This window comes from Podarcis cretensis, assembly GCF_951804945.1.
Source record: "Podarcis cretensis genome assembly, chromosome: 9".
Classification (NCBI taxonomy): Eukaryota; Metazoa; Chordata; class Lepidosauria; order Squamata; family Lacertidae; genus Podarcis; species Podarcis cretensis.
The window spans coordinates 54,937,978-54,965,827 of record NC_137178.1 but is presented as its reverse complement, the minus strand read 5'-3'; the positions used below and the strand labels follow the sequence as shown (position 1 = coordinate 54,965,827).

Sequence of the window (27,850 nt, the reverse complement as noted above, 5' to 3'; positions counted from 1 at the left end):
GATCCAAGTTTGAGAAACACTGATCTAACCCATCAACCACCTGTTCAGTTCAGGAAATCTAGAGTTAGATCATCCTCATTAGATTGTCCAGTCTCTGCCTCTGAGGAGGGAGAGTCCATCATCACTCCACGTAATTTGTTCCATGGTCCAGGTACTCTTGACATTTCCCCTAATTGTCAACTGAAATCCATTCTTTTATAATTTAAGTCTTGTCACCTGTAGTAGCAGAGAGTTTTGTTCTTTCTAATTAAATCATTGAGCAGTGTCCAATAATACCAAAGGAACTATTATCGTTTGTTGTTTACAAGGGCTCCACACACCCTTTTTGCTCAGTGATTTGTTCACTTTGTGCATGTTCACTTTGGAGAACAAATACTGGTTCAGTGGAAACATTTTGTGTTTATTTATTTAGAAATATTTATATATAGTTTTACTAAACAGAAAGTTTCGAAGCAGTCTGCAACATCAACAACAATAATAATTAAAGGTATCAGTAAAAACAACCTCTAAATATCCATCTATCAAAATATAAATAAAATCAGCATTTTTTGAAAAAAAGCATACATAATAATAAAATTACATGTTAAAGCTGAATGTAAAAATTACATATCTGGATGGGCTTGCAAAAACAAAGAAAGTTTTATGGGGAAATTAGATGTAGAAGATGAACATATGTAATTATTAGTGTAAGACATTGAAGACACAGTGTGTTGGATTTCTTCTATGAATGTGTCTTTCTTGGTCCTTCTGTTTGCTGAGTGGTCCTGTCTGCTTGTAGCAGAGGTTGCGATCCATTGGAGATTCCTACTCATGGAAAGGGGATATGCAAATTTCATCCAGTACCCCTTCCCCCTGCGTAAGTTTCCTCACTATTCCAAAGCACCCCAATCCAGAACTGAAATTTGGGGGCACTGGGAAAATTGGTGAAAATTGCCTTACCCCCTATTTCCTTGAGCTTTTGGTGAGTGGAATTCTGCTCATGGATCAAGCTCATTATAAAGATAAGGCATATTATTAATGTTTGGTGTTGGCACTAAGCACCTTTCCCTGGACAGCTGCTATTCCTTTGACCAGAAAGAGAAAACAAAGTGATGGATCTGTAGCAAAAGGCCAGCACCGTACCTGCTGCACGCTGTATCTATGAAGCAGCCACAGGGTAGTATCGAACGGCAGGCTTAGCCGTGATTTCCCCTATCCTGCTGTGATGACTTCTGTGAAACCAGCTAATTAATGACAGTTAGTTTGAGATATTAATTGTGATAAATGATGTTCTCTTAGTTCATTATAGAGCATGACGCACATGCTACCCCAACAGTTCTAAACGAAAGAGGAATACATGGAAGATGGTTTTCAGAAATTTTATTTGGCATCACAGATGAAATATAAGCCACGTAGGGAGAAAAACTGCTGATTTCTGATGACGAGGGGTCTGAGAGGAGAGAGCGGAGGCAGAGAATATCCTGTTCTGGGTAGAATTTAAGGATTCGTTTCATATTGCTTCCAGGTGGAGATGTTTTTGTGTCATGAGTGGCTGAATCAATGGGATTGGCATTGACACATTGAGCACAGTTGAAAAAGCAGGAGGTGTGATAAGCTTAGAGGCTAACTGACCAAGATACATGAGGAGTCTGCTCAAATCCTTTTCAGGGCTACAATCTGGGTCAAGGCATGATCATGAATCTGGGCCATTTTGATGCATCACCCACCAGTTGCTTCAGACATCTAGTAAAAGACACATCATATTTATGTATGTTCATTAGATATTTTAAAATATGGATTCATTTAGAAAAGTTTTTAAATAAAATATGTTTAAAAGGGTGCTTTAACATGTGCCTGGATGCAAAGCAAGCACAGCCATTTATTAGTATGGGGGTGGGAGCTCATCTCTGCTTTCAGGCCAAAGGAGCCAGTTGTTCCCTAGACTTAGGGAAAGGGCAGAGGTGTTAAAACTTTAGCTCAGGATTCCTTTCTATAACACTGTCACAGGATTACAAACTCTTGTACCAAATGGCAGCTGTAATGGTTACTGGGTGAAAGCAATCTCCTGGGAAATCTTAGCAGTGGACTTTCTTCCTCTTTCCATCTCTAAGCTGGATTCAATCACACTACAAATTGAATCAAAGAGTGTGTGTGAGAGAGAAATCCTTCCAAGATCCTGTTCCAGCAGCTCTTCTTTGTTATGTTCCTAAAGATTTTGGATGCGGCATAATGGTAAATTTATGCAGTGCAGGTACCTACCCATGTAGCTCTGCCCTCAAAGGAGAGTCCATAGCTGGCCAAGGTTAGTGGGGAGCAGAGCTAGGAGCAAGATGGGCCCAGGGAGATAAAGGCAAGTGGAGGAGACCTGAGGGAGAAGGTTGAGAGGGGATGGCGCACTGCGAGTGAATGGATGGATTGCACAACTTCTCCCAGGGATTCCATATAGATGTGAAAACTGCATGGGAAGAAGAAGATCAAATTTTGCAGAACCCCAGTAAGATCTCCCAAGAACAGAAGTTCACCTGCAGCACTTTCTAGGAGCTGTCTGACAAGAGCATTACACTGCAGTTGTTTGCCTCCTACCTAATGTCCAGCGCCACCAAGGAACCTAGAAGGTCTTGATGCTGGTTGATAGTACAGTGGAAACTTGGTTCTCAAACATCTCCATTGATGAATGTTTCGGTACCCGAACGCTGAAAACCCAGAAGCAATTGCTTCCATTTTCTATTGCGCCTTGGAATTTGGAACGGCTTCCGCTACGTGTTTCTCAACTGAATTTGCCGATAGCCCTTTGAGCCTCTGTTTTTGAATGTTTCGGAAGTTGAATGGTCTTCTGGATTGGATTACATTCGAAAACCGAGGTTCCACTGTATAAAACATCACTGTGGGCTACAGAATAATCAGGGTAACACTTCCCCTTTATTTCTTTGGATTAGGTCCTCTACCAGGGCAACAGAGTTAGTTTCTATTTCCAAATCAGGCATGGTGAGGCCAGATGAATCTGCGCGAAAGGGTGAGCTCCCATTGCTCTGTCCCAGCTTCTGCCAACCTAGCAGTTCAAAAGCATGCCAGTGCAAGTAGTTAAATAGGTACCATTGCGGTGGGAAGGTAAACGGCATTTCTGTGCGCTTTGGCTTACCTCACAGTGTTCCATTGCACCAGAAGCGGTTTAGTCATGCTGTTCACATGTCCCAGAAAGCTGTCTGTGGACAAACACCGGCTTCCTCGGCCTGAAAGCAAGATGAGCACCACGCCCCATAATCGCCTTTGACTGGACTTAACGGTCTAGGGGTCCTTTACCTTTGCCTACCTTTACTACAGATGTGAATAATCAGTTTCATTTAGGAATTCCTGGAGTTGCACTACCACCTCTCCTTCTTGTTCATACCTTGTAATAAATATTCAAACCACAATGATATGTGCATGGAAAGTGCCCCATGAGGGCTTGTTAAAACATAAGAAATGCCACTGGTTTGAATAAGTGTTTAAACTACATTAACCCAAATACATGAGCAAGCACTAACTCATAAGCTTTCTGTTTGAAAAATATAGAGGCAACAGGAGGAAAGGATGTGATGTGATGGAAGCAGAATCAGTAGAGCTGAGTGGCTCATGAGGTTGTCAGTCCTTGACAAATGGCTGAATGAGCTTAAGCTGGGACACTGTTAGATGATGGAAGTGTGATGTACAGTGTCATTATACCACTTAGAGCATAGAAATATCACTATTTCATTGAACAGAACATTGCCTGCATCAGAGCTCATCTGTTTCCCATGCACAGTATTAGCCTGAAATGCTGCACATGCTCCTACAGATAGTTCAATCAATATTCTGTATGTTTTGTTTGCTTTCGAAAGCTTTGTTCTATTTTTCCTCTCTTAAGTGCTCTTTCCCCTTCTCCATCTTGAGCATGGGCATTGTCAGAAGAATGCCTTGTTACACCTTTGACACTATGACTGTTGCCTCCAACAGCACTTTGATATATCATCTAGGTTTCAGGTTGTGGGGGAGAGAAACAAATTTCAGTTTGTATGAGAGGGATGCACACAGCATGGTTTAAAGGCCTTCTCCAGATTAAATTGTAAAAATGTATTTGCAATCATCTGATGAGGTTGCTTTTTATATCTCTAAGTAACCAGTGCTATAAGCTATTACTTTGAAGGAATTCTGTACCTGGTCTGATAAGACATTCTGAAACCCCAGGTTAGGTTGAGATAGTGGTAGAAATACCTCCTCATGCTCTTAAAATTGTGTCCTCCTGTAGTTTTTATTTTTATTTTTTGCTTATTGGGAGTCTTGTGGTATATTTGGGTCAAATATTTGTGTGAATGTTGCCACAAATTTTGGAAGTTTCAGACTGAGGTTGCTTCCAGATAGGAGCTTAGGGTTGCATCCAAGTAAGTTTTACTTGGAGAAGATCCATTGAAATGAATGAACTTATGTTAGCCATGCTAACGTACTTGGCAACAAGAGTTTTCTGCAGAAAGGGTACATTCTGATGAAATAGGGGAAACACAAGTGGACATTTTTATGCCACTGATGTCACATAGGTGCTTAAAAAGCAAACATATATAGAGGTATTCCACTTGACATTGTACTTAGATGGTCAAAAAAGCTTTTGTATATGTCTCTCATGAAAGGCTACATAAGAAGCTTAGCAAACAAGTCCTCTTATGTGACATAGGAACTTGTTGAGAAACAAGAAGTGGAGAGGAGAAATAAATGGGTAGTTCTCCCACGGGACGTATGTAGGATGTGGAGTAATCCTAGGGATAGGTGGGCATATTTTAACTTCATGTGGTAGGCAAGTTTGCTGCTTATAGGCAACTTGGTTATAACAAAAAGGCACTGTGAGGCTCCCCTAAAGAAGCTCCACAAATGGATGAATGGGCCTGAAAAGGGCAAATGTAATTCAAAATGTAAGGAATTGTGAAGTGATATATTCCTAAGCAAAAATTGCTCATAAAAACACATATGCTAACAGGATCTGAAATGACAGTGACTGGCCAGAAATGAGACCTTAGGGTTGTGGAGGATAGTTCAATGCTAGCTCTGTGGCAGCTGTGGAAAAAACTTGAATCCCACGTTGGAAATCATTAATAAACGGGTTGTAAAGAAAACTGCCAATATCATAACGTCATTATTTGACCCTGTAGTGTGGCCCCACTTGGGTGGAATACTGTGTACAGTTCTAGTCATCTCTTCTGAGAAAGGATACTTAGAGCTGGGAAAGATTCAGAAAAGGGCAACCAATGAGAGAGGTGTATAAGATTATGTATGGTGTGAAGGAAGTGGAAAGAGAGAAGTTTCTCTCCTCTCATAATACTAGAACCTGGAGCTGTCCAATGAAGATCTTGAAAGATTCAAGATAAACATAAGGAAATACTTCTTCACACACTTCACTCCCACAAGATGTAGGCTACCAAACCTGAATGCTTTTAAAAAGGTGATTAGAGAAATTCAAGGAGAATAAGGCTATCAATTGCTGCTGTCCATAATCATCATTTTCTGCTTTCTGTTTTGGAGGCAGTATGCCTATGAAAAAAAGCTGCTGGGAGTCACAAATGGGGAGAGTGCTGCTGCACTCATGGCCTGCTTGTGGGCTTTTAATGGACATCTGGTTAGCCAGTGAGAATTAGATGTTGGGCTTTTGTCTGATCTGTCAGGGCACTTCTTATGTTCTTAATCGCAACACACTAGAGCAAACTTGTGTGCTTAAATATCCGCAGCGACAGCTCAAATATCATATCAGCACCCTGGACAGATGAAAACTCCACAAAGTTAAGTACATCGGTCGAAAACAATTTATGGGTTTTATTTTTAAAAAGTCTAGCAGAAGATGTGAAATCAATGACTACTATCTTTTCCCTGAAGGAATTTCACTATACCAGACCATTGGCTAAATGAATTTCATGCAGTAACTTGTCCATCAAAGCAGATTTCCATAATTGTTGGTACCATGATTATGTCTAGGAAGCTGGGTTGCTCTCCAGCTGCTCACTATTTCCATTCTAGTTGCCTTAAGAAGCAAAGCCACAAGATCTTTTTGTGTGTCATGCTCTTCAAGTTATCCTTGAAAATGCTCAACAGGGCTAATTTTGCACCAAGTGCCACACAGTGATGCAATTAAAAATCTTCTAGTTTAATGGGTTTTGTGCTTCTCTATATCCATTCAGCCTTACTGCAGGCCCATGAGATTCACTTTTTTAAACCTGTCTGTGTCCAGATTTGCTTCTATTGACCATGCAATAATTCTACATTACCTGGCGCAGAAGTATTCTTCCCCCACTCATGGTCTTCTATGTGCCACTTTTATAGACCTGAAGGCGGCTTTTGACAGTATCTCTAGAGAGCTGTTATGGGAAAAACTGGCAAAATGGGGCATAGATAAAAGGCTGTTGTGGCTTATGATTAAATTACATGAAGGGACGGCCGCTAGGGTGAGGTTAACACCTGAGGGTGACCTCACAAACTCGGTACCAATAAATAAGGGGGTACGACAAGGGTGAATCCTTGCCCCCTATCTTTTTAACCTCTATATTAGTGACATGAGAACCCCCCTAGCTGAGTCCCAAACCACCATTCATGCACCCAGGCTTGCAGACTATCGCTGCCCCTTATTATTGTACGCTGACGATGCAGTGATCCTCTCATATTCTCGAATCGGTTTGAGGAGGGCCCTTAAGATCTTTGCGTTATATTGCCAAACAAATTTACTTACTATTAACCATTCCAAATCTAAAGCCCTAATTTTTTCCAGGAGTCGTAAACTGTATAGATGGGAACTCGAGGGGAAGCCAATTGAACAAGTTTACAAATTTCAATATCTAGGAATTTACTTCCAGTATAATATGGGATGGAAAGCGCATATCACATATTTACAAAATAAGATTAAAGCCCTTATCTATGCTCTATTACGCTTCTTCTTCACTGAGGGGGCTATGCATGTTCCATCCGCCTTAAAAGTTTACAGTGCAAAAGTGGTTGCAACTATGGCCTATGGGGTCCCTTTATGGGGCGCCTTTGTAAATCTCATGCCTCTGGTGACATTGCAAAATCTTTTTCTAAGACGCCTTTTGAAACTACCCTCCTGTGTAAGCAACTCTGCCATTCACTTAGAACTTAAGACCCCCTCCTTAGAGATTCTGATGTGGAGACATGCCTTTAATTATTGATTGTCCCTCTGGCATAAATTGCCAAATTACCATCTTATTCAGTGCCTTTGGAGAGACGAATTCACCAGCCCATGGGCAACAAAAATCCATTCCAAACTGTTGTCTTATGGAATCTCTCCTTCCGATATACTTAATTTAGATCTAATTACAGCTAAAAAGGTCATCAAACAAAGATTGGAGGAGGTTGATTTGCAACAAAATCTTACTACAGGTGGAGGTACATGTTCCCCAATAGATCAGGGCATTACATCTATGTCCCAGATACCTCGATATCTGTCTACCTTATCGGCTGCGTCGCATAGATTCGCATTTGTTAGAGCCAGATTTAATGTGTTCCCCTCAAATGTGCTGAGCAATAGATTTTCTAACGGTAAAACCTCTGTTTTATGCGCATGTGACAACAAATCAATAGAATCCCTTTATCATATCTTGTTTAATTGCCCCTTATACATTGTTCCCCGATCAAGGATTCTGAGTTCAATCATTCTGGAAATTGTTGCTAAATCACCTGAATTACATCTAGCTTATCTACTCCAGGACATTGACTCTTATAGAACATTACAGGTTGCCAGATTCCTGATTTCAGTTCTTTCATATAAAAGACTTCATGGAATGCTGCATGACTACTAAAAATCTAGTAAACTCTATGCACCATCTTTATCTTCAAGGCCATAATACGGTACATCTGAATAGTGTGATGGAGATTATGTGTTGAAATATTTTAATTGATATTTTAGATTGTAAAATGCTATTTTTATCTATTGATTTGTTTTACCTTGTGGGCTTATAGCCGAATAAAGTATTATCTATCTATCCTGCAATGATGGTGAGTGCTGTGTTGCCTGCCTTTGTTGTGCTTTCTTGTTAACCTTGGAGAACCTCATCCACTTATTACTTAGGATGGGCTGCTAGAATTAATTCTGAGGTCCTCTGCTGTGGTCAATGCCTACACAAACAGACTGTGGCCTATTAGGAATGCCATCCATCATAAAGTGATTATGCTTGCATTAATATTCATTGCTGCCACTCCCATATTAACACATGCACCAGCGACAATAATAGACTCCAAAGTGTAGATCACAAGTCGTGTTAATGTTTTCCATCAGAACTTTAATGGACCATCATTTTGCCTCTAGACATTAGCTACCTAATCAGTTGTTAAGCACCAATAATGACTGAGTTGTCAGGTGAGATCGTATTAATAATAATTGTTGCATGGTGAAACGTTTAAGCAAGTGAGGGTACAGACAAGTTTATAAATGACTTCGGATTAGCGTCTACACAGCTCAATACACAACATTTCAAGCAGCTAATGTCTGCTCTCCCAGCTGCTTCTTTCAAGACTTAACTGTCAGGTATCACATATAAAATATCAGAGAAGATGGGCTTCCTCAGAAATTCTTGCCTGCCTGCCTGCCCTTAGGCCTACCTATCCAACATCTTGTAATGTTATTCCCAACCACAATGTCGACTGCATTTTTGATGTCACATCACTTGCTAATCAGCATAGTCTACAGTGCAATGACATCTTTAAATATAGCAAGACAGTGACTGGCACATTGGCAATAGCTTAAGAATCAGGGTTCATTACAGGCAGTGTGATAATCACAGTTACATTAAAAGGTGCTTCTATGTCCTATATTTACAGTATACTATGCACTATATACACTTGCATACGCCTAGGTAAAGTTCCCATTACTTTGTCCGAATTCCTGCCAACCTAGCAGTTCAAAAGTGTGAGCAGATAAATAGGTACTGCTACAGCAGGAAGGTAAACAGCGTTTCCATGCACTCTGGCAGAAGAGGTTTAGTCATGCTGGCCACATGACTCAGAAAAGCTCTGTGGACAAACACCATCTCCCTCAGCCTGAAAGCAGAGATGAGCGCTGCACCCCATAGTCACCTTTGACTAGACTTAACTGTCCAGGGGTCCTTTACCTTTACCTTATACCCTAGTTACTTGAATTTATGCAACTGAAACAGCACCATCCCCTGGAAGGAATTAGCAGCAGATTCTGGGGTTTCCAAGCCTTGAAGATGTTCAAAAACATATTTAGGAAAAACCCTAAGGTGGCAAACTCCTCAAAACAGTCCAATGAGAACTGAGCATGCTCAGTGTAAACAGAATGCTCACTGACTTCTAAATGCACTGCTGCACTAAGTGTTGTCTGAACTGGGGCTCATATTTTAGCTTTTGCTAGACAAACCATGAGCTGCAACTAAGCTATGTCCTAGACTTTACAAGTCATTGTTCAGATGACATGCTAGGCCTAGCAGCAGAATGACAGGATGAGCAGAGCAGTGGATCTCCTCTCCAGTTGCCTCTATGTTTGCTTGTTTGTCGTTCCCAAATGTTTGTGGTTGTGGTTCCTCCATGTTTGCTTGTTTGTGGTTCCCAAACTCCTCTCCTCCCAGGCCACTTGAAAATTGCTAAGGGTCTTCATGATTTTTCCTTGTGTTATAGCAATTGTAATGTGCTGTACTGTATTATTTTAATTGTATTTTAATTGCTTCTTTCATTTCTTATAATTCGCATTTGTTGCATTACAACTTGATTTCCATAGAATTCCAGATGTAACACAATAAAATACAAGATGCTGAATTCACCCAAAGCAAAGACATGCAAAGACAGCATGAAGACAACATCTTTCATCCACTGTCTGTCATGAGTATCTGATCACTGACATTTCATTGAATATTCATAGCTAGCAGAGCCATTGCTAGATGTCCACTGTTGTTAGCGTATTGTGTTTTTACTCCACATGGATCCTTCTCATTGTGGATATGTGTTTTTCCACTCCAATTTGCTTCCCTCATGGATTCTGTCACTGCATTCCTCCTCTTTTCCTGTTGACCATCATTTGTTTGAGTTTCTTTCAATTTTTCGTCAAGCAGCCTATCCAAATGTCCCTTGAGGCTGTTTATTTCTGTATAGTCTGGTTGAGAGTCTGATAGACAAGCTGTCTTAATTTGTCTGTTATGCAATCTTTAACTTGGCACAATTTTTTTTAATTATAAAGCCTACATTTGTCCCTGTTCCTCCAAGTACTTTCTCATGCTTCCATGAAGAATTACATACGCACACACATGTACACATGGAGGGGGGAAAATACAGTGGTACCTCTGGTTACGTCTTCCCGCTGTCCCCGGACCTGGTCTGCAGGCGGGCGGCAGGGAGAAGAGCACTTCTCCCCGCTGCCTGCCCCGCAAGCTCCGGGGACAGCTGGGAGGCGCAGCGCGTCTTCCCGCTGTCCCCAGACCTGGTCTGCAGGCGGGCGGAGGGGAGAAGGGCGCTTCTCCCCGCTGCCAGCCCCGCGAGTTCTGGTGACAGCTGGGAGGCGCAGCGCGTCTTCCTGCTGTCCCCGGACCTGGTCTGAAGGCGGGCGGCGGGGAGAAGAGTGCTTCTCCCCGCTGCCGGCCCCACAAGCGCCTGGGGGAAAAATAATTTTTTCCCCTTTATTTCCCCCCCCCCCCCCAAAAAAAAAAACTTGGTGCGTCCTATGGGCCGGTGCGTCCTATGGGGTGAAAAATACGGTAATTCATTCTGGGAGGCTGTTCTTAACCTGAAACCGTTCTTAACCTGAGGTACCAGTTTAGCTAATGGGGCCTCCCGCTCCTGCCATGCCGCCGGTGCTCGATTTCTGTTCTCATCCTGAGGTAAAGTTCTTAACCTGAGGTACTACTTCCGGGTTAGTGGAGTCTGTAACCTGAAGTGTTTGTAACCCGCGGTACCACTGTAGCAGTAGTCTCATGGGCAGCATTTGAACATACAGGTTACAATGCAGTGAAACTGCTCCAGAGAAGCCCCCTCACTATGGTTTTAAATTCTTGCTGCACTGCTAGAACAGACGTACACAAGTATCATTTGGATTGGTAATATACTCTGGTGGCCTGAAGCCTCACCATCATCAATCAAGGGAGTCCCTTGTGTCTGGCAGTCATGGTGCAGAGATATAACTGCATACCTTGATCCAAGGGTTGTAGCAATGCAGCATAAGATGTCACTTTATCATGTACCCCTGTGTTGGTTATCTGTCAGCTGTGACCCTTGGATAACCTAGGACAATAGGTGAACAGTGATGCACATCTCATGTAGCAGACTGAACCAACGAAGGCCAATCAAACACATCCAAGGTAGAACATATGCAAAGAATTGTACAAGGGAATATTAATTGTACAAGGCCATATTTCCCTGCAATTCTCCCGCAAAAGTCCTTCCTTCCTTCCTTCCTTCCTTCCTTCCTTCCTTCCTTCCTCTCTCTCTCCCTCTCCCTCTCTCTCTCTCTCTCTCTCTCTCTCTCTCTCTCTCTCTCTCATAGCTTCTCTGTGATTGAACTAATGTCATAAGCTCTAACTTTTTCTGCCCCAAATCTGGGACACTCCCTCCATTACACTGCCCCTGCCTCCACTAAACCACATGTGTGGAAATGGTGAGGGGACAATTGTGAATGCAGTGTCAATCATGCTGATAAATATACCTTTGAAAGGGGTCCCGATGTGAACTGTTGCCAAACATAATGGCCAACTCTAGCCCTGTGTATAACTATTTATTTATTTAAAAAAAGTATTTATGAACTGCTAACATAAAAAAAATACTGTGGGGCGTATCATGGAATCATTAAAACACCGTAAAATTATAAGATCATAAAATGGAAAGCAAATGACGAACACTGATTTCTCTAAAAAACCTTTGGCAGACCAAAAATATTTCCATCATACCAAAAATGTTTCCAGCAGGCAAATTGTAGGTGCCTGACTGATTTCAACAGGAACATGGTTTCAGATTTCCAGTGTCTTGGCCTGCCTTACACTAAACAAATATGATATAACTGAGACAAGTTGGGGCGATGTCTCCAGAGGACCACAATGATCTGGCCAATGTATAAGCTACAAGGTGGTCCTTCCTTACTAGGGTCCATGGGCAGAAGGTTGTTGAGAAATGCTTTATTGGAGACTTTAATAATAATAATAATAATAATAATAATAATAATAATAATAATTTTTTATTATTTATACCCTGCCCATCTGGCTGAGTTTCCCCAGGCACTCTGGGCGGCTCCCAATAAAGTGTTAAAAACAATACAGCATTAAATATTAAAAACTTCCCTGAACAGGGCTGCCTTCAGATGTCTTTTAAAGATAGGATAGCTGCTTATTTCCTTCACATCTGAAGGGAGGGTGTTCCACAGGGTGGGCACCACTACCGAGAAGGCCCTCTGTCTGGTTCCCTGTAACCTCACTTCTCGCAGTGAGGGAACCGCCAGAAGGCCCTCGGCGCTGGATCTCAGTGTCCGGGCTGAACGATGGTGGTGGAGACGCTCCTTCAGGTATACAGGACCAAGGCCATTTACTGGGAGCCAATGCAGATCTCTCAGAACCGGTGTTATGTGGTCCCGGCGGCCACTCCCAGTCACCAGTCTAGCTGCCACATTCTGAATTAATTGCACTTACACTTAATTGTGTAAGAGAGGAATCTTGAACTTCCTGTGAAACCTTCCAAAGGCAAATGGACCTTCCGAGTTGTGCTTGGCAATGTGGTCTCTTGTTTGCTGGTGGATGCTGTGGCTTCTAGCGTACAATTCTGTTGCCTTCATTGTTATTCTTTCCTCCTCCAGTTTCCTAAGGTGCCTCATATGTTTGGGTTCTGATAATGGCAAATACTTATGCAGGCAGTATAAACAGGAACGGAAAAGAGTGGTGTGTGCTCAGCCCGCAACGCCTAAGAAATAGAAGCCTTTAATATTGTTCTATCAACTCAATTTAGACAGAGAGCTGTGCAGCCAAAGTACTTCCCCGCCACACACTAATTGGATACTTTTCAAAGGCTTAATTACCATTCAGGAATTACTTTTGTATCTTGGATAGACAGAGACATGTTAATAACTCGAGCTGTTCCTATATATATATCGTCTTTGTGGGAGTGGTATTTTCTGGTTTTATGCATATCAGTTGCTTCACATTACGCCAGCAATTTATTTATTTCAGAGTATTTATACCCTGCCTACTCACTGAGGTTCTCGAGGCAGCTTGTGGTGTATTCAAAGTGCAACAAAACAGACAATATTATAATAGTTTCTAGGGTGGAGCAGAAGGGTATATAAGATTCCCACTTAGGCTACAGATGTTCCAACAAGTATCCTCTGTATCTACTGGTCTGGAAACGAGTGTTAAAGCATCCAGGGCAAAACAAAGGTGTTAAGACCCCCCCCCCAAAAAAAAATTCCTCAGGTGCTTCAAATGTTTGCATGGGCTTCTATCCCCCCCCCACATTTTTCCACATTTCCACATCATTTATACATTACTATATTTTAATATTGTGTTGGATGCCACCTAGAGTGGCTGGGGAAACCCAGCCAGGTGGCGGGATATAAATAATAATAATAATAATAATAATAATAATAATAATAATAATTATTATTATTATTATTAGTGGTTTTTTTAAAAAAAGTCTAAATCAGGCTTCCTCACCCTTGGCCCTCCAGATGTTTTTGACCTACAACTCCCATGATCCCTAGCTAGCAGGACCAGTGGTCAGGGATGATGGGAATTCTAGTCTCAAAACATCTGTAGGGCCGAGGTTGAGAAAGCCTGGTCTAAATAAAGATCCATGAGCGTTTTAGTGTGCCTTTCTTCAAATGTACACATTTTTCTATGAAATTTTGCCCAATATACATTGTTTAAAAAAATTGATTCCCCCAAATGTGATAGATTTTTTGTATATCAGTTACACCAGTGCATGCATTTTAACGCACACTTTACCTTAATATGCACATTAGTGAACTCTCAAGATTCAGGAAATTGCAAGTTTTCAAGGCTTACACTGTTTCAGTTGCATATTGTTTGGGAAAGTGTGAATTAGGAAGATCTGCATTTAGATACAAACTGAATCAACTTTCTTCCCCAACCCTAGTCAAGAATGATGGGAGTTGTAGTTCAACAACATCTGGAGAGAGAGTGCCTTACGAGAATATACTGTGATGTATAACCTCTTTTGTTTTTTTAAGGGAATCTGTTATTGTTATATGGCAATAATATTGTTACACTGTAATATACGAGTGGGAATTGATAAATTAACAGCTGATGGATAATGGGAGAGGAAAATAGTAATAAAAAATTAATAATTGTAAATTGAATATAAGAAATGAAATGTGAATTAGAAATAAATATGTAATGTCAAGCAGCAATGGGGGCAGCAATGGGGGAGAGTAGGGGCACATCTAGGACAAAGAAAAGGAACTCAACTTTTTGGAAAAATTGTGTTAAATCTGATGGAATTTGGCATTGATTTGTTAAAAATTTGGAAAACTAATAAATATTATTTGACAAAAAGAGAGAGAATATACTGTGCACATTAAATAAGATTTTTAATTCTAGGGTTGGGGGACGACCCTTAACTTATTGGACCATTCTATGTCTTCTAGATGGTTTTCTGGCCATAACATCTTACAGTATCCCATTTCGACTGCCAGGCGGTGGGGAAAGTGGGTGGGTGGGGAGCCTTGTTTTCCATGTGGTCAATGAACTGAAAGATAAACAACCCCTGTCATGTCTTCTCGGCTGCATGGCAGGCAGAGTAGCACAGAAAAGCTGAATGTGATCTCATTAAACAGGCTTCAGACAGTGATTAGTTTCATTCCTGATAGCAAAGAGTAGCAAGAACCAAAGCAAGCCGTTATGAAGAGGTGTCCGAGCATGAAGAGTGCCGTGTAATGAGGACATTCTTTCCCTGACAGCAAATGTCTCCATGTAGCAAAGAGAATGTATAAGAATCTGTCCTCCATTCAGTGTGACAAGCAACATGGAAGTGTTCAGATTGAATAAAGTGCAGTACCCTGACTTCTTTGGAACTCGCCTGAGAGCAAAGCGAATGCCAGTGGATGTTGGCATGTGTGGGCAGAATTTGATTAATAATGCACAACCACTGAGCCAAATTGGTGCCACGTGGACTTTGTTGGGGCATCTTCCTTGTTTTGTATAGCCTTTGTGAGACACCAGCAGCTCCTGCAAGCAGACTCTCTGGACAGCCAGCCAGAAGAGGGATCTGCTGAACTGCTTTCTGTTGTGCTATGAAGCTGGCCAATATTACAATTTATTATCCAGCAGTTCTAAGGGGTGTATAGTAATAATAATAATAATAATAATGATGATGATGTCAATATGGTTTTCTCCTAATCCCATACAGCCTCAGAGTAGTGATAGGTTAGCTCAGCAAAATGGCAGCTGTGAAAAAGGCAAATTCCATACTAGGTACTATTAGGAATGGGGTCAGAAATAAAACCGCCAATATCAGACTTTCTCAGCTGGCTGAATAGGTTTTTACCATGAGTCCCCACTGATTAGGGCTATAGTTTTATTTGAAATATACTTGTTGTTTTTATGTTTTTTAAAACTGTTTTTAATTACCGTATTTTCATCCCATAGGGCGCACCGGCCCATAGGACGCACCTAGTTGTTTTTTTGGGGGGGAAATAAAGGAATTTCCCCCCTTTCCCCCCAAAAAAACCAGGTTGGGGAATCCAAACCAGGTCGGGGAACAGCGGGATGGCTGCGCTGCGCCTCCCCGCTGTCCCCCAAGCTTGTGGGGCTGCCCGATATTTTCACGAAGCCCGAGATGCAGGCTTGCGGAGAGCTTCCTGAAGCACCGACCCTCTTGCTCTCCAGGCTTCAGCGAAAGCCTGCATTCGCCCCATAGGACGCACACACATTTCCCCTTCATTTTTGGAGGGGAAAAAGTGCGTCCTATAGGGCGAAAAGTACGGTATCTCATATGTAAACCATCTTAAGGTAGTGGCTTAGAAGGTAATCAATATATAAATGATTATGGTAATATTAATAATAATTATTATTATCTAACACTACAGTGTGACCACACCTGAAATGCAGTGTACAATCTGGTTGCTGCTGCAGGATTTTGTAAAACTCAAAAAAAGGACAACCAAATCAAGGAGCTGGATCAGCTTCCCTATGAGAAAAATAGTTATGGCACTTGGGCCTTTCTAATTTAGAATAGAAAAAAGACAGAGGTGTATGGAATTATGCATGGTGTAGGGAAAGTGGATGGAGAGTTTCTCTCTCTTCTGCAATACCAATGAGCCAGGGAAGCCAAATGCTGGGAAATTCAGAGCAGAGAAAAAGAGATACTTCTTCACACAGCACTTAATTAAAATATCAAATTTGATTCCACAAGATGTAGTGATGGTTACCAACTTGAATGGCTTTAAAAGGGGATTAGGCAACGTGACTGAGGACAGGGCTATCAGTGGCTGCCCTCCACGATGGTTATGTTCCACCTCCACTTTTGGAGCCAGTATGCCTTTGAAAACTGATCGCTGGGGGTCAGGAGTGGCCCCTGTGAGAACAGAATTCTTTACCAGATATGTCTTTGGCATGAACCAGTAGGGATCAGTTGTTCATATGTTTTTGCCCCTGACTCAGTTTGGAATGGGGTCACAACACTGACCCAAGACATTTTGCTGCCTCGAGCAGTCTAACCGGCAACCTCTTGACAAACGGACAAAACTAAAATCCTTAAAACCTGTGTTGTATATTTCAGAATTCCTGCCTTCATCGGAAGGTTTGCTTCTCCCCCACATGTACTCTTGAGATCTCCTTCGGAGGCCTTTGAATCTGGCACTTTTTGCTGCATGCAGTGGAAATCAGAAACAGTGACCTTGTGCAGAGTTTATATCACTGGGGTACATAAACGCGAGCTCCTGAGGGCTGAAGTACTTTGGCCCCTCTATGGTTCTTTCTGAGGGGGTCTGGCCCCCTCAACATTCAGAGGGCATTCAGTTCTGCCCCTTGGCTTCTTGCCACATTGTGTGATGTTGTGAGTGTGACATCAGGACACCACATCGGACTCCCTCAATCATCTTGAGAAGCTGGTGCCTCTTCCGGCAAATGTTCCTACCGGCAAGGCTTGCTTCCAAGTAAACATGTTGTACTTCAAACTTTTGCTTGGTTCACACTTCACTTTGCAAGACTGTATTGGATGCTAAGGAATCCTCTATTGTGCTCTACTCATTTGTGTTCAAAGCAGACAGAGATTTTGTCGGGTCCTAATACAAATCTTGAAAGATGGTTGAATATAATGGGGGGAAGAAGAACGCAAGCCTGATATACAATGATTTCCCTGCATAGCATTGTAGACTTTTTCAGAGCTGGCATTCTCTTTATCCTTTCGTAAGGACAAAAGAAAACAGGATGGCTCCTGTAGGATGATGTTGCTTCTAATTGTCAAAAAGGAAATGGCTTCTCCTCAGGAATGCCTCCTGCTGACTATGTACCATTTGCCAACGTGCTTATTTGTTTTACTTCACATTGGGTATCAGCATGCGTGCCGTACCATATGACACATCCCCCTCCTACTTCCTGCTGTCTAGTGTACATTTCTCCAGGAACAGACCACAGCCATATCGTCGGATTCCTTCTGCGACAATTCTAATCAGAGCTGTCTGATGGGCAGAAGGCTGGGGATATGTTAGGGACCGTGTCCTTATGAATCTTGAGAAGGATGCTGGCATGCTGCGGCAACAGATGTACACCATCACAGGACAATCTGCCATGAAATGGGAGAAATGTATGCAAACAGTGAAAATATCCATGGGGGGAAAACCACCCGTTCCAATCTTAAGTTCCCCTCACATAGTCATCTTGGCAGTGCTGCATGCTGTTAGAATACCAGGGAAAGGAAAGAAAATGACAAATTTCTTTCTCTCTTTTTTAATTACACTTGATTTTCTCAGGAAGTTGATGGATATGCTGTAATGGGTTTTGCTGGTTGTTTCTGGTACTTCCCCCCCCCCTTATATATATATATAGAATTGAACAACAAAGCAGTCAAAGAAAATGGTCTTTCTTGGGAGGGAGACAATATTTGCTGGTGGATCAAAGCAGACGCGGAAAATACTTTGTATGCTTTGAAAGCTATACAGATTGTGTACTAAGGTGTTTTAAGTGTATGAGTAAATGGCATCAAAGGGACTCCTTAACAACAAAGGGGCTGCTTTCAGGCTTTATGATTTGACTGTCTTTTGCCTCGGTGGCAATAAAAGGCTGAGCTACCTTCTCCTTGCACCAGCTGCAGCCGTGAGAATTCTCCAACCATTTTTAAGAAGCAGGAAATAGGCTGCCTAATGGCCAAAGCAGGATTTAAACCGGGAACTTCCCAGTTCACACTTCTAGAAATAGAGTCTGCCACATGAGCTCCCAATATAAGCATTATTATTATTATTATTGAATTATTATATGTCCTTGAAGATAGAAATGTTGAAACTATTGCCCAAGGAACGTGAACTAAGAGATCTGTGACCATTTCATGTTTATTTCATTTGTTTATTTGGCATATTTTTCTTATAAAATTTGATTTACTTTTTTTGAATATTTTTATGCTGCCTTTCAAGGCAGCTTGAAATGGGACAAACATACACACACACACACACACACACCATGGTCGTTTCTTGAATAGCCTTTTCCTAAAATTGCATAAATGTTTGTGGTTTGGCATGCCTTTAGCCTGGCTGAGCATTTTTTTTCCTGCCATGAAGTCACTTAGACATGAAGCTCTCTACAAACTTACCTGGGAGCAAGTTCCATTGAACAGTGGGACGTTCTTCATAGAGTTTTAGCTCTTTACTCATCATTTAATTTTTATTGATTTTTTTTAAAATACTTTAAGCAACTTTGGGGTCTGCCTGTCTAAAAATATTTGGATTTAAAAAATAAAATATGGAATGAATGAATGAATAAATAAATGCAATCAGATGAATAAAACAGCAGGAAGCAATACAATGAAGTTCATTGGTAAAGATATACCAAAACCAACTGCCAGCTTATAGATTAACTTCAGGTGTCAGGGAGAGAAGAAGGCTCTCTAAAACAACAACATGGTTTGGGCATGCTGGTTTGTGGGTTTGGTGAATTAGTTTCTGTTTCTCTCAGTTTTTCATCCCCCCCCCAATTCTTAAATTCAGTTCTCCACATTTCCTCATCAGTCTGCCTTTAAAAAAAAAAGTTTTCATGAACAATTTTCAGCAAATTTCTCCTAATATACATAATTTTATAAGCAATTTTACTTCATATAATGCATTTTATATGCTATTTTCTTTTATAAATGTCTATGCGCGCTTATCCCTGCTATATACAAGTTTTTACAAATAACTTAGCTGGAGAACTGGATTTTAAAAATTCAGAGCAGTGTGAATTTCAAAGAATGACTGTGTTTCATAAAGTGTGTCTTGTTTCATATTGTGCACTTTAGACTGGCTCATCTTCAAATGTGAACTGAATTGAATTCCACCCTCCACATCCTTACTCCCAGGCATTGCAAGAGAATGTCTGCTTGATATTATTAGTTTCTTTAATTTCCCTCTGAAGTGCCATAGGAATCCTTATATTGACCATCACTTTCTAACTTGCGCTGCCAAATATTTTTCATAATTGTGATGTCGGCTTTTAATTCTTTGTGCCAACAAAACCATTATGACTCTTTTTCAAAATCTAAGATATCCAGGTCTTTTCCCTCTTACCTGGCAGGCATTAAATCAGAAATGTTTCTAAACCCACATAGAGCTGAAACTTGGCAAGTTGGGATACTTGCGGCCTGGCACCCTAAATTTCCCAAGTACTGCAAGTTCTATTTTCTGACCTTTAGTGACCTCCAGTTCTGCTTGAAACTGGCACCTAGGGAGCTATCTTTCCCTGACGGTGAATTGTTTCTTGTAGAGTTCTGTGTCTGAAAATAGCCTTTTATCATTGAAACCTTGCTAGATTGTGGAGATTTCTCTCCATTAGGGCTGTGGAGAGCTGGTTGCTCGTGATTTATATCTTTCAGATTAAATTACTGGAATTCTTCATTTACTGCCTTTTCTAGTGCCTTGGTAGCTCAACTGCTAAAACAGCCCCATTCCGGGTTGCTTGTTCCAGGCACGCTCTCTACATCAGCAATGCAATGCCAGTTCTTGCTCGTTAGCAATGGGTACCTTACTGAGTCAAGATCGATTCTGGAGTGCTTTTATTTTTCACCTATGTGGTTTACTCCCCACCATTTCCCCTCAAATTGCTTTTCAAAGTGCTACAACATTTAAAGTCCGGATGATTCTATGCATCTATTGTGCTCTTGAAATTTCCACGGGGCTGCTGGAGAAACGAATGCCTAACATATTACAGTGGTACCTCTGGTTATGTACAGTGGTGCCTCGCAAGACGAAAAGAATCCGTTCTGTGAGTCTCTTCGTCTAGCGGTTTTTTCGTCTTGTGAAGCAAGCCCATTGACGGTTTAGTGGATTAGCGCTATTAGCGGTTTGGCGGCTTTTATCGGCTTAGCGGATAAGCGGCTTAGTGGCTTAGAAAAAGGGGGGGGGGAGTAAAAAAACCCCGCAGGAACTCGCAAGACATTTTCGTCCTACGAAGCAAGCCCATAGGAAATTCGTTTTGCGAAGCGCCTCCAAAACGGAAAACTCTTTCGTCTAGCGAGTTTTCCATCTTGCGAGGCATTCGTCTTGCGGGGCACCACTGTACTTAATTCGTTCCGGAGGTCCATTCCTAACCTGAAAGTGTTCTTAACCTGAAGCACCACTTTAGCTAATGGGGCCTCCCACTGCTGCTGCGCTTCAGGTTACACACTCCGCTAACCCAGAAATGGTGCTTCAGGTTAAGAACTTTGCTTCAGGATAAGAACAGAAATAGGGCTCTGGTGATGTGGCTTACTTCTTGGCTTGCAGTTTAGATGCTTCCTTGTTAGGTTTTTGCAGACAGGGATTCTTTTACATTTTGGAATGGTTGCAGGGATGGTTCCCCCTTGGGAAATCACTGATGCTCATCACTGTGTGCACAACGATGCATAGTCCGCAACTATGTACTTTGCTGCTTTCGAGCAAATTACCACAAATGTAAATGTGGCCTTTAATACAATGCCTAAGAGAAGTGTTGGTTTTTCAGGCATATGCTGATACGATTTTTATTCCATATCAGTTGCCACCCAACCTATCCAATTCCAGAATTGTTAGTAAAATTAAGCACACGGCACTGAAGAAGAGGAGGAGGCAGCAACTGTGGCAGAGATGGATTATTTCCTTTACTTACCTGTTTTTAATGAATCTTAGCGTCTCCCAGAATAGTAATGAAAATGATGGCAAAGTGAACCAGCTCTGAAAAATAACAACATCTCTTCAGTATACACCAACCATTCAGTCATCCCTCTGAAGTGAGGCACTTTCCCAAATGTTCAGACAAAGTATTTCAGACAATCACTTTCTGATCATTTTTCTTGCCAGATCATTTGAGGTATAAGAGAGAAAAGAGAAGGGAGGGGAAGGCTGGAGAGCGAGAGCCAAATCCACATAGTTGATTGATATGCTTTGAGAGAAGAAATTGATGTAGGCGACAAACCATAAAGATCCTTCTCTATGCAACTAGACTTTTAAACGTTTGTTTACTCTTCTTGCTCTCTTTTTCCATTTTTTAAAAACGCACGCAATAAACTTTAGCAATCACTTTGGGGAGGGTGCGGGTTTAACTGCACATTATGCACAGACAAATAAAAGACAGATGGGACTCCGTTTCTGAAAAAGAAAAGCCGTTTCACGAGATAGAAATTAGGCATGGAGGAATGAGCTGGAAGGTGCTCCTTTGGTTAGCATTTCTTCCATGTCCAGAGGCATTGTATTGTATGTGTCATGCACATCATATGCCGGTGACATAATGTGTGCAGCACACATCAATGGGAGGAGGCGCGTCAATGGGAGGAGACCTTACCCCCATCTTTGGAAACCGACAAAATGGCTGTTCCCCAAATTACAAGTTTGGGACTGTCTTCTGAGAACATTCTGGTTGCCAGCAGTAAATCATCAGTTGCTTTCTAACTGATTCACCCAGCCCAAAGTGGATCCCAGGCATTTTCCCCATAGTCAACTAATGGCCTGCCTTCTCATCTTAGATATCACAGTGCTTATGAGGCAACTTCCAGCCTGGGCAGGCAGAATGTAGCTGAGTTGCAGCTGAATGCAAGATTCTATCGCACACCACCAACAAGGGGCATTCCCTTCACAGGGAAAAAAGAACTTTGCAAATGCTCAGAGGGATTCAGCTCAAAGTGTGAGGGTTTCTGCAAAAAGCAAAAGATGACACCTCTGCTCATCATGGCAAGATGTATGTAAAACTGAGTGTCTGCCTCCCTCCTGTGCTTGTGAATTGCATGCAAAGCAAACCACAGAAAACATTATCAGTCACATTTATGGATTAAAACAGTACAATGGGGCAGGCAGAAAAGAAACAAATTACAGTGACAGAATAAAATGACAAGGACAGGGTCACCTCAAATTGCCTCGTGTTACGTAGCAGTGAACACACACACACACACATATATATATATATATATATATGAATTGAACTATTGAAGTTTTTTTGTATTTAGATTTAGTGGACAATTAAATACCTGGACTGAACTTTATTTGCACTTAAAGATGACTATATCCTCCTAGAAGGAAGACCAAGGTAAAGACTATAATTTCATCATTTTAAGATTGTACCTAAAGGGCAAAAAAAGATGAATAGTTTTGTAGGCAAAGCATTGAACTGTGCCACATGAGATTTCATTCCATTATCTGCCCGCGCTGCAGATCTCATTTGTGACTTCCAGTTGCTAGAGGATACTCCTCTACCTCACAGGGGCATTTTTGAAGATAAGTGAACATAGGAGCAAAGTTAATGACTGATGTTATATAGGTGGACTGATCCATATGTCTGAACTGTAAATGTGAGCCAGTGACCTTCCAACTGGAGGATAACTCATGGAACCTAATTTGACAGCTCAGAAATACTCCATGAAACCTGATGGTGTTTTTGGATATAGCTAACAAGAAAAACTGGCAGGATAGGGTGGGTACTTAAGAAGTATAGGACTAGTAAAACACACACACACACACACCATAGGCATTTGCAGTTTTCTGGAAGCATTTGATCTACTTTCAGTTTCCTGATTGTCTAGAGCAGTGCCCTTCAAACTTAGGTCCCTAGCAACTTCCATCACCCTGACCTATCAGCTAAACTGCCTGTGAATGATGGGAGTTGAAGTGCAATGATGGTTGGGGACCCAAGTTTGAAGAACGCACACTGGTCTAGAGTGACAAAACTAGAACCACAGGGCTTCCTGATCTTCATTCAGCTTCTCCCTGTGGTGAATCACTCAGGCATTAAACAATGACATTATCATCCCATGTAGCTTCACTCACCAGGGCCAGAAGGTGATTCTGTTGGTTGGGAAAGAAAGTATAAAAAGAGAATTCCCTGGCTGTTAAGATCTAGGTGCGGGACAAGTACTCTTTGGTGGGAGAACCCCAGCAGAAATTCAAAATCACAAACCATGCAACAAAGTAAAGTGTGGAAATATAGGCTGTTACACCTTTAAAATATGCCCTTGTGAATTCCTTCCAAAGCTTCCCACTTCCCCTAACATAGAAAAAGTCCACACATTTGGTAAGTTAAAATGGTTTACTTACAAACTCTTTAAAGGTCAGATTCATGACCTTTTACATATAGCATTCAGAAATCACAGGCAACAAAGCTTGGGTTAGTTCCAAAGTGGTGAAAACTCCTAAATTACTTGTATAGCAACACTAGTTTGGCTTTGTAAGAAAGCCATGTGGTCTGAGCCTGGAGCTACCAGCTAAGAACTCTTTACATTTCTGAGTTCAAATGGTAGACTGAAGGAACAATAGACTAGACTTCCTCCCAAGGGAGTACCGTAACTTAGCTAAGCTTGACAGGACAGCTTACTCTATGGTATTAACCCCTTCATGCATTAATTAGAGTTAAGCAACTATCCTACAGCATCCAGGATCCAATGTAGCTCTTTGGTATACTCCTTTGTCTGGCCATAAATGCTTATGGAGCAGGCCTGTATCTGGGCAACAGCTGGATTTTGGTCCAGCCTTCAAATTAGAACAAGACCGAGGAGGCAGCTTTTTGCGATGGTCCCTTTAGCTACTATGACTGGAAGGGAACAAAGGGGAGCTAAACAAAGCTAAAATTGGGGTGTGTGTGTGTGTGTGTGCGTTTCACGTTTTGGGGTATGTGGATTTAATAAAGCCCAACCCCCATTTTAATTCCTTAATTGAGACATGGCACTGGCTTTGTCTGCAAGGTGATCCAGTCTCCCTGCAGCTTCATCACTCTCCATCTGCTTGCCTTCACAATTTCCCTGCCTAGAGCTGCTCAAACAATTTTCCTGTAAGTTTCAGTCTCATTAGATGCCCAGCTACACCCTGTTTCTAACTTGCAGTACTCCAGTGCTGTTGCTCACAGCCTGTAAGGATGTTTCCCTGTGTAGTAAAGAAGTATAAAACATTTGCAGATCTGAATGATACTCTGATAGGCAATGACAAACCAGCAGGCCCAGATTTTACTGTCTTTCTCTGAAGTCCCCACCCCCACCGCCACCTGCCATTGCATTTCATTTCAAATTTTACAAATGCTGCAACAACGCTGTGTTAAGTGAAACGACTGTTCACGTCTGTCATCAAGAGAGAGAGAGAGAGAGAGAGAGAGAGAGAGAGAGAGAGAGAGAGAAATGGAAAGCACAGTGGGGGGAGAGCGAGAGAAAATGGCAACTAATAACACAGAGAAACACTGGGAAAACTTGAAGACTTAAAAACCAGAAAATAATGCATTTGTTTCTGAAAATATTTCATTTGAAATGTATGTGAATATCCTGAAGGGACTCTCATCTGCTTCACCATAAGGAGAATTTCTGCATGCTGCATGTGCAAGATGGAGTGGAGGTTTTTGTCTTTGTTTTAAAGGATAAAATTGTTTTTTGTTTTTGTTTTTAAAAAGCAAGGTGCTACTGTTCTCCTGCTGAGTTAAGTAGTTGCAGAAGTAAATAATCACACTACCTAATTGCTGTCTCTCCACCTCTTGTCACATATTTGATGTGTTTTAAGAAACAATTTATCTGTTGTTTCTAGGCATTCAACTTGAGAGAGCCATCAAAATGCCTTTCCACTTGGCTCTCTGACCAGGAAGATGATACCAGGAAGATGATTGCAAAGTGAGCTGCATCAAGTAGCTGATTTTGGGAGGCCCATCTACATCGTACATTTAAAGCACTCTTACATCACTTTAATAGTCAGGGCTTCCCCCAAAGTATCCTAGTTTGTTTGGAGAGACCAGTTATTCTTCCCACAGAACTACAATTCCCAGAGTTCCTCCTGGGAAGAAGGATTGATTGCTATACCACTGTTTTTTCTCGGGTAGCAAAATGTCTTGGGCCAAGCCAGTCCTCACCATTTAAGCAGACAGGAATGGCTTCTCTGAGCAGGTCACCACCTGGAGTTTCAGCATTTGCCTAAAGGCAAGTGGTGACCAATGGCTTTTTCTGGATCTGTTCTGTACTAACAGAATGGGCGATAGGTTTGCTCCCAAGCGGAATATTCTTGTTGTGTGGGATACCCTTCTCCCCTCACTCTTTTATACAAAACAAGGTTTCTGAAAGAGCAAGGCACTGCCTGCAGGAAGGGAGGGAGGGAGTAGGTAATCTTGCTTGTATAAAACTGCTTTACAAGGGTGATTCGATACATCTCTCAATTTGTATATTTTCTACTGCCAGATGAAAATGTCTTTATTTAGGCAGGCATTTTGCTGGAGAAGAAAACTTACAAGCTGTATATTTGTACAAGTTCCTTGCTTTTAGCTGGATGCTGCTGTTTCTTGTTCATGTAATGCAGTTCTAAATCTGCCATGCAAGTGACTGTATAATTTTAAATGCTGAGTAGCTTTAGGAGTAAAAATACGATTTGCAAATTTTATCCAGAAAAAAAATACACCATATTTTTGGTTTTTTGAGAACTGTAGGTATTTTGATAAGAAGAACATGCACATGCAACTGCCACAGAATTGCCACATGTTCTTACTCAAATGCAGTGGTCTAAGTCTTCCATCAGCGGCTGGTTTTATAAAACAATTTGGGTGATATCCAAAGTCATACTCTGGGTAAATCCATGGAAATCAACAGATCTAAATAAATGAATCATAGACTCACAGAACTGTAGAGTTGGAAGGGACCCTGAAGAACATCTAGTCCAGCTCCCTGCAATGCAGGAATATGTAGCTGTCTTATATGAGGATTGAACCTGCAACCTTGGTGTTATCAGCACACTGACCAATTCAAGCTATCCTGGCTGACTTAAATCTATTGATTTTGATTTTGTACTCTGAGTATAACTAGTGTTGGGTATAACCATCAGTTTTCTGAATGTTTCTAGTTTCTTAATATTTATGGCTTCATTTCAGAAACAAACACGTTTTGTGGTTTGATAAAATATTGCACTTAATATACAGCTCTGTACTGTCTTTCACATTTACAAGGTCTGGACTTCATTTTTCAAAACTGATGTCAGATAATTGATATGGGACAAATGAAAAAAATACAATAAAATTGCAGTGCTGTCTTGGATTTTTCATGTGGATGAGGGGGTGGGCCAGTGCAAAATCCTTTTCTATACTGGGTCTTTCTGTACCTGCTGCAGGATATCTGAAAATCAAAACCAACAAAGGGGCCCTCAGGGAAGACAAGACTCTGCTTGAAATAATTACACTGAATAACTGAAAGCATGCAATTTTGTCATTGCAGATTATACAGATGTGAAATCTCCATTAAAAGTGTTTGTTGACTGACAGAGCAAACAGCATTGTTGTTTTTAACAAGTGAATTTAATGTAAGTGCCGAAGACCATACCTTCCAACATTCTGCCAATTAAAATTGAGACATGCGTTATGTTATGTGGGGCCAATTATGCTTAGTCTCAACCTGAAGGGCTGAGGAAAGAGAGAGCCACCCCCACTCCACCTCTGTGCAAGAGAGAATTTAAACACTCTGCAATGTGTTATTGTTGTTATTAAGTTAGGCTGGAGTGTGTTGAGAGGAGGGTAGGAGAGGCAGAAAACATTTCCCTTTGCAGACTAGAGGAAGGGTTTCAAGAGCAACGTCAGACAGAAGGTACGTGTGGGGCAGGAGTGGGGGGAGGGATGTTTCTTCCTTCCCTAGACCAAACCTATGAGAGAGAAAGAGAACACGGCAGTGGCAACAGAAAGAACCCCCCAATCATGAATGAAAATAAAACCACAATGGGAGGTGTGGACCAAGAGAGACGTAAAGGTAAAGGTGAAGGTAAAGGGACCCCTGACTGTTAGTTCCAGTCGTGACTGACTCTGGGGTTGTGGCGCTCATCTCGCTTTATTGGCCAAGGGAGCCAGCGTACAGCTTCCAGGTCATGTGGCCAGCATGACTAAGCTGCTTCTGGCGAACCACAGCAGCATACGGAAACGCCATTTACCTTCCCGCCGGAGCGGTACCTATTTATCTACTTGCACTTTGACGTGCTTTCGAACTGCTAGGTTGGCAGAAGCAGGGACCGAGCAAGGGGAACTCACCCCGTCGTGGGGATTCGAACCGCCGACCTTCTGATCAGCAAGGTTTAACCCACAGCGCCACCCGCGTCCCTAAAAGAGACTTAATCTGAAGGGGGGCCACCAGGTGGCGCATTGGAAGATGGCCGACAATAACATCTCTCCGACCTACACGAGGTAATTAAGAGGCTGCTATGGGAAGTATGCAGTCTTCCCCCCCCAAGGATATGGGGGGGACTGCCTTGCCAGCGGTGGCCACAATGCACCCCCGGATTCGAGAGAAGGGGGTGCCC

General features: G+C 41.8%; 1 long non-coding RNA gene across 1 annotated transcript in view; it reads right to left on the bottom strand.

The window, feature by feature from the left end:
* LOC307223769 overlaps nt 1-27,510 on the bottom strand; it is a 301,182-nt gene extending 273,672 nt beyond the window's left edge. The window contains exon 1 of the long non-coding RNA XR_013842259.1: nt 27,301-27,510. This is a non-coding gene — a long non-coding RNA (uncharacterized lncRNA). The remainder of the gene's footprint in view (nt 1-27,300) is intronic.
* Between the last annotated feature and the right edge of the window lie 340 nt (nt 27,511-27,850).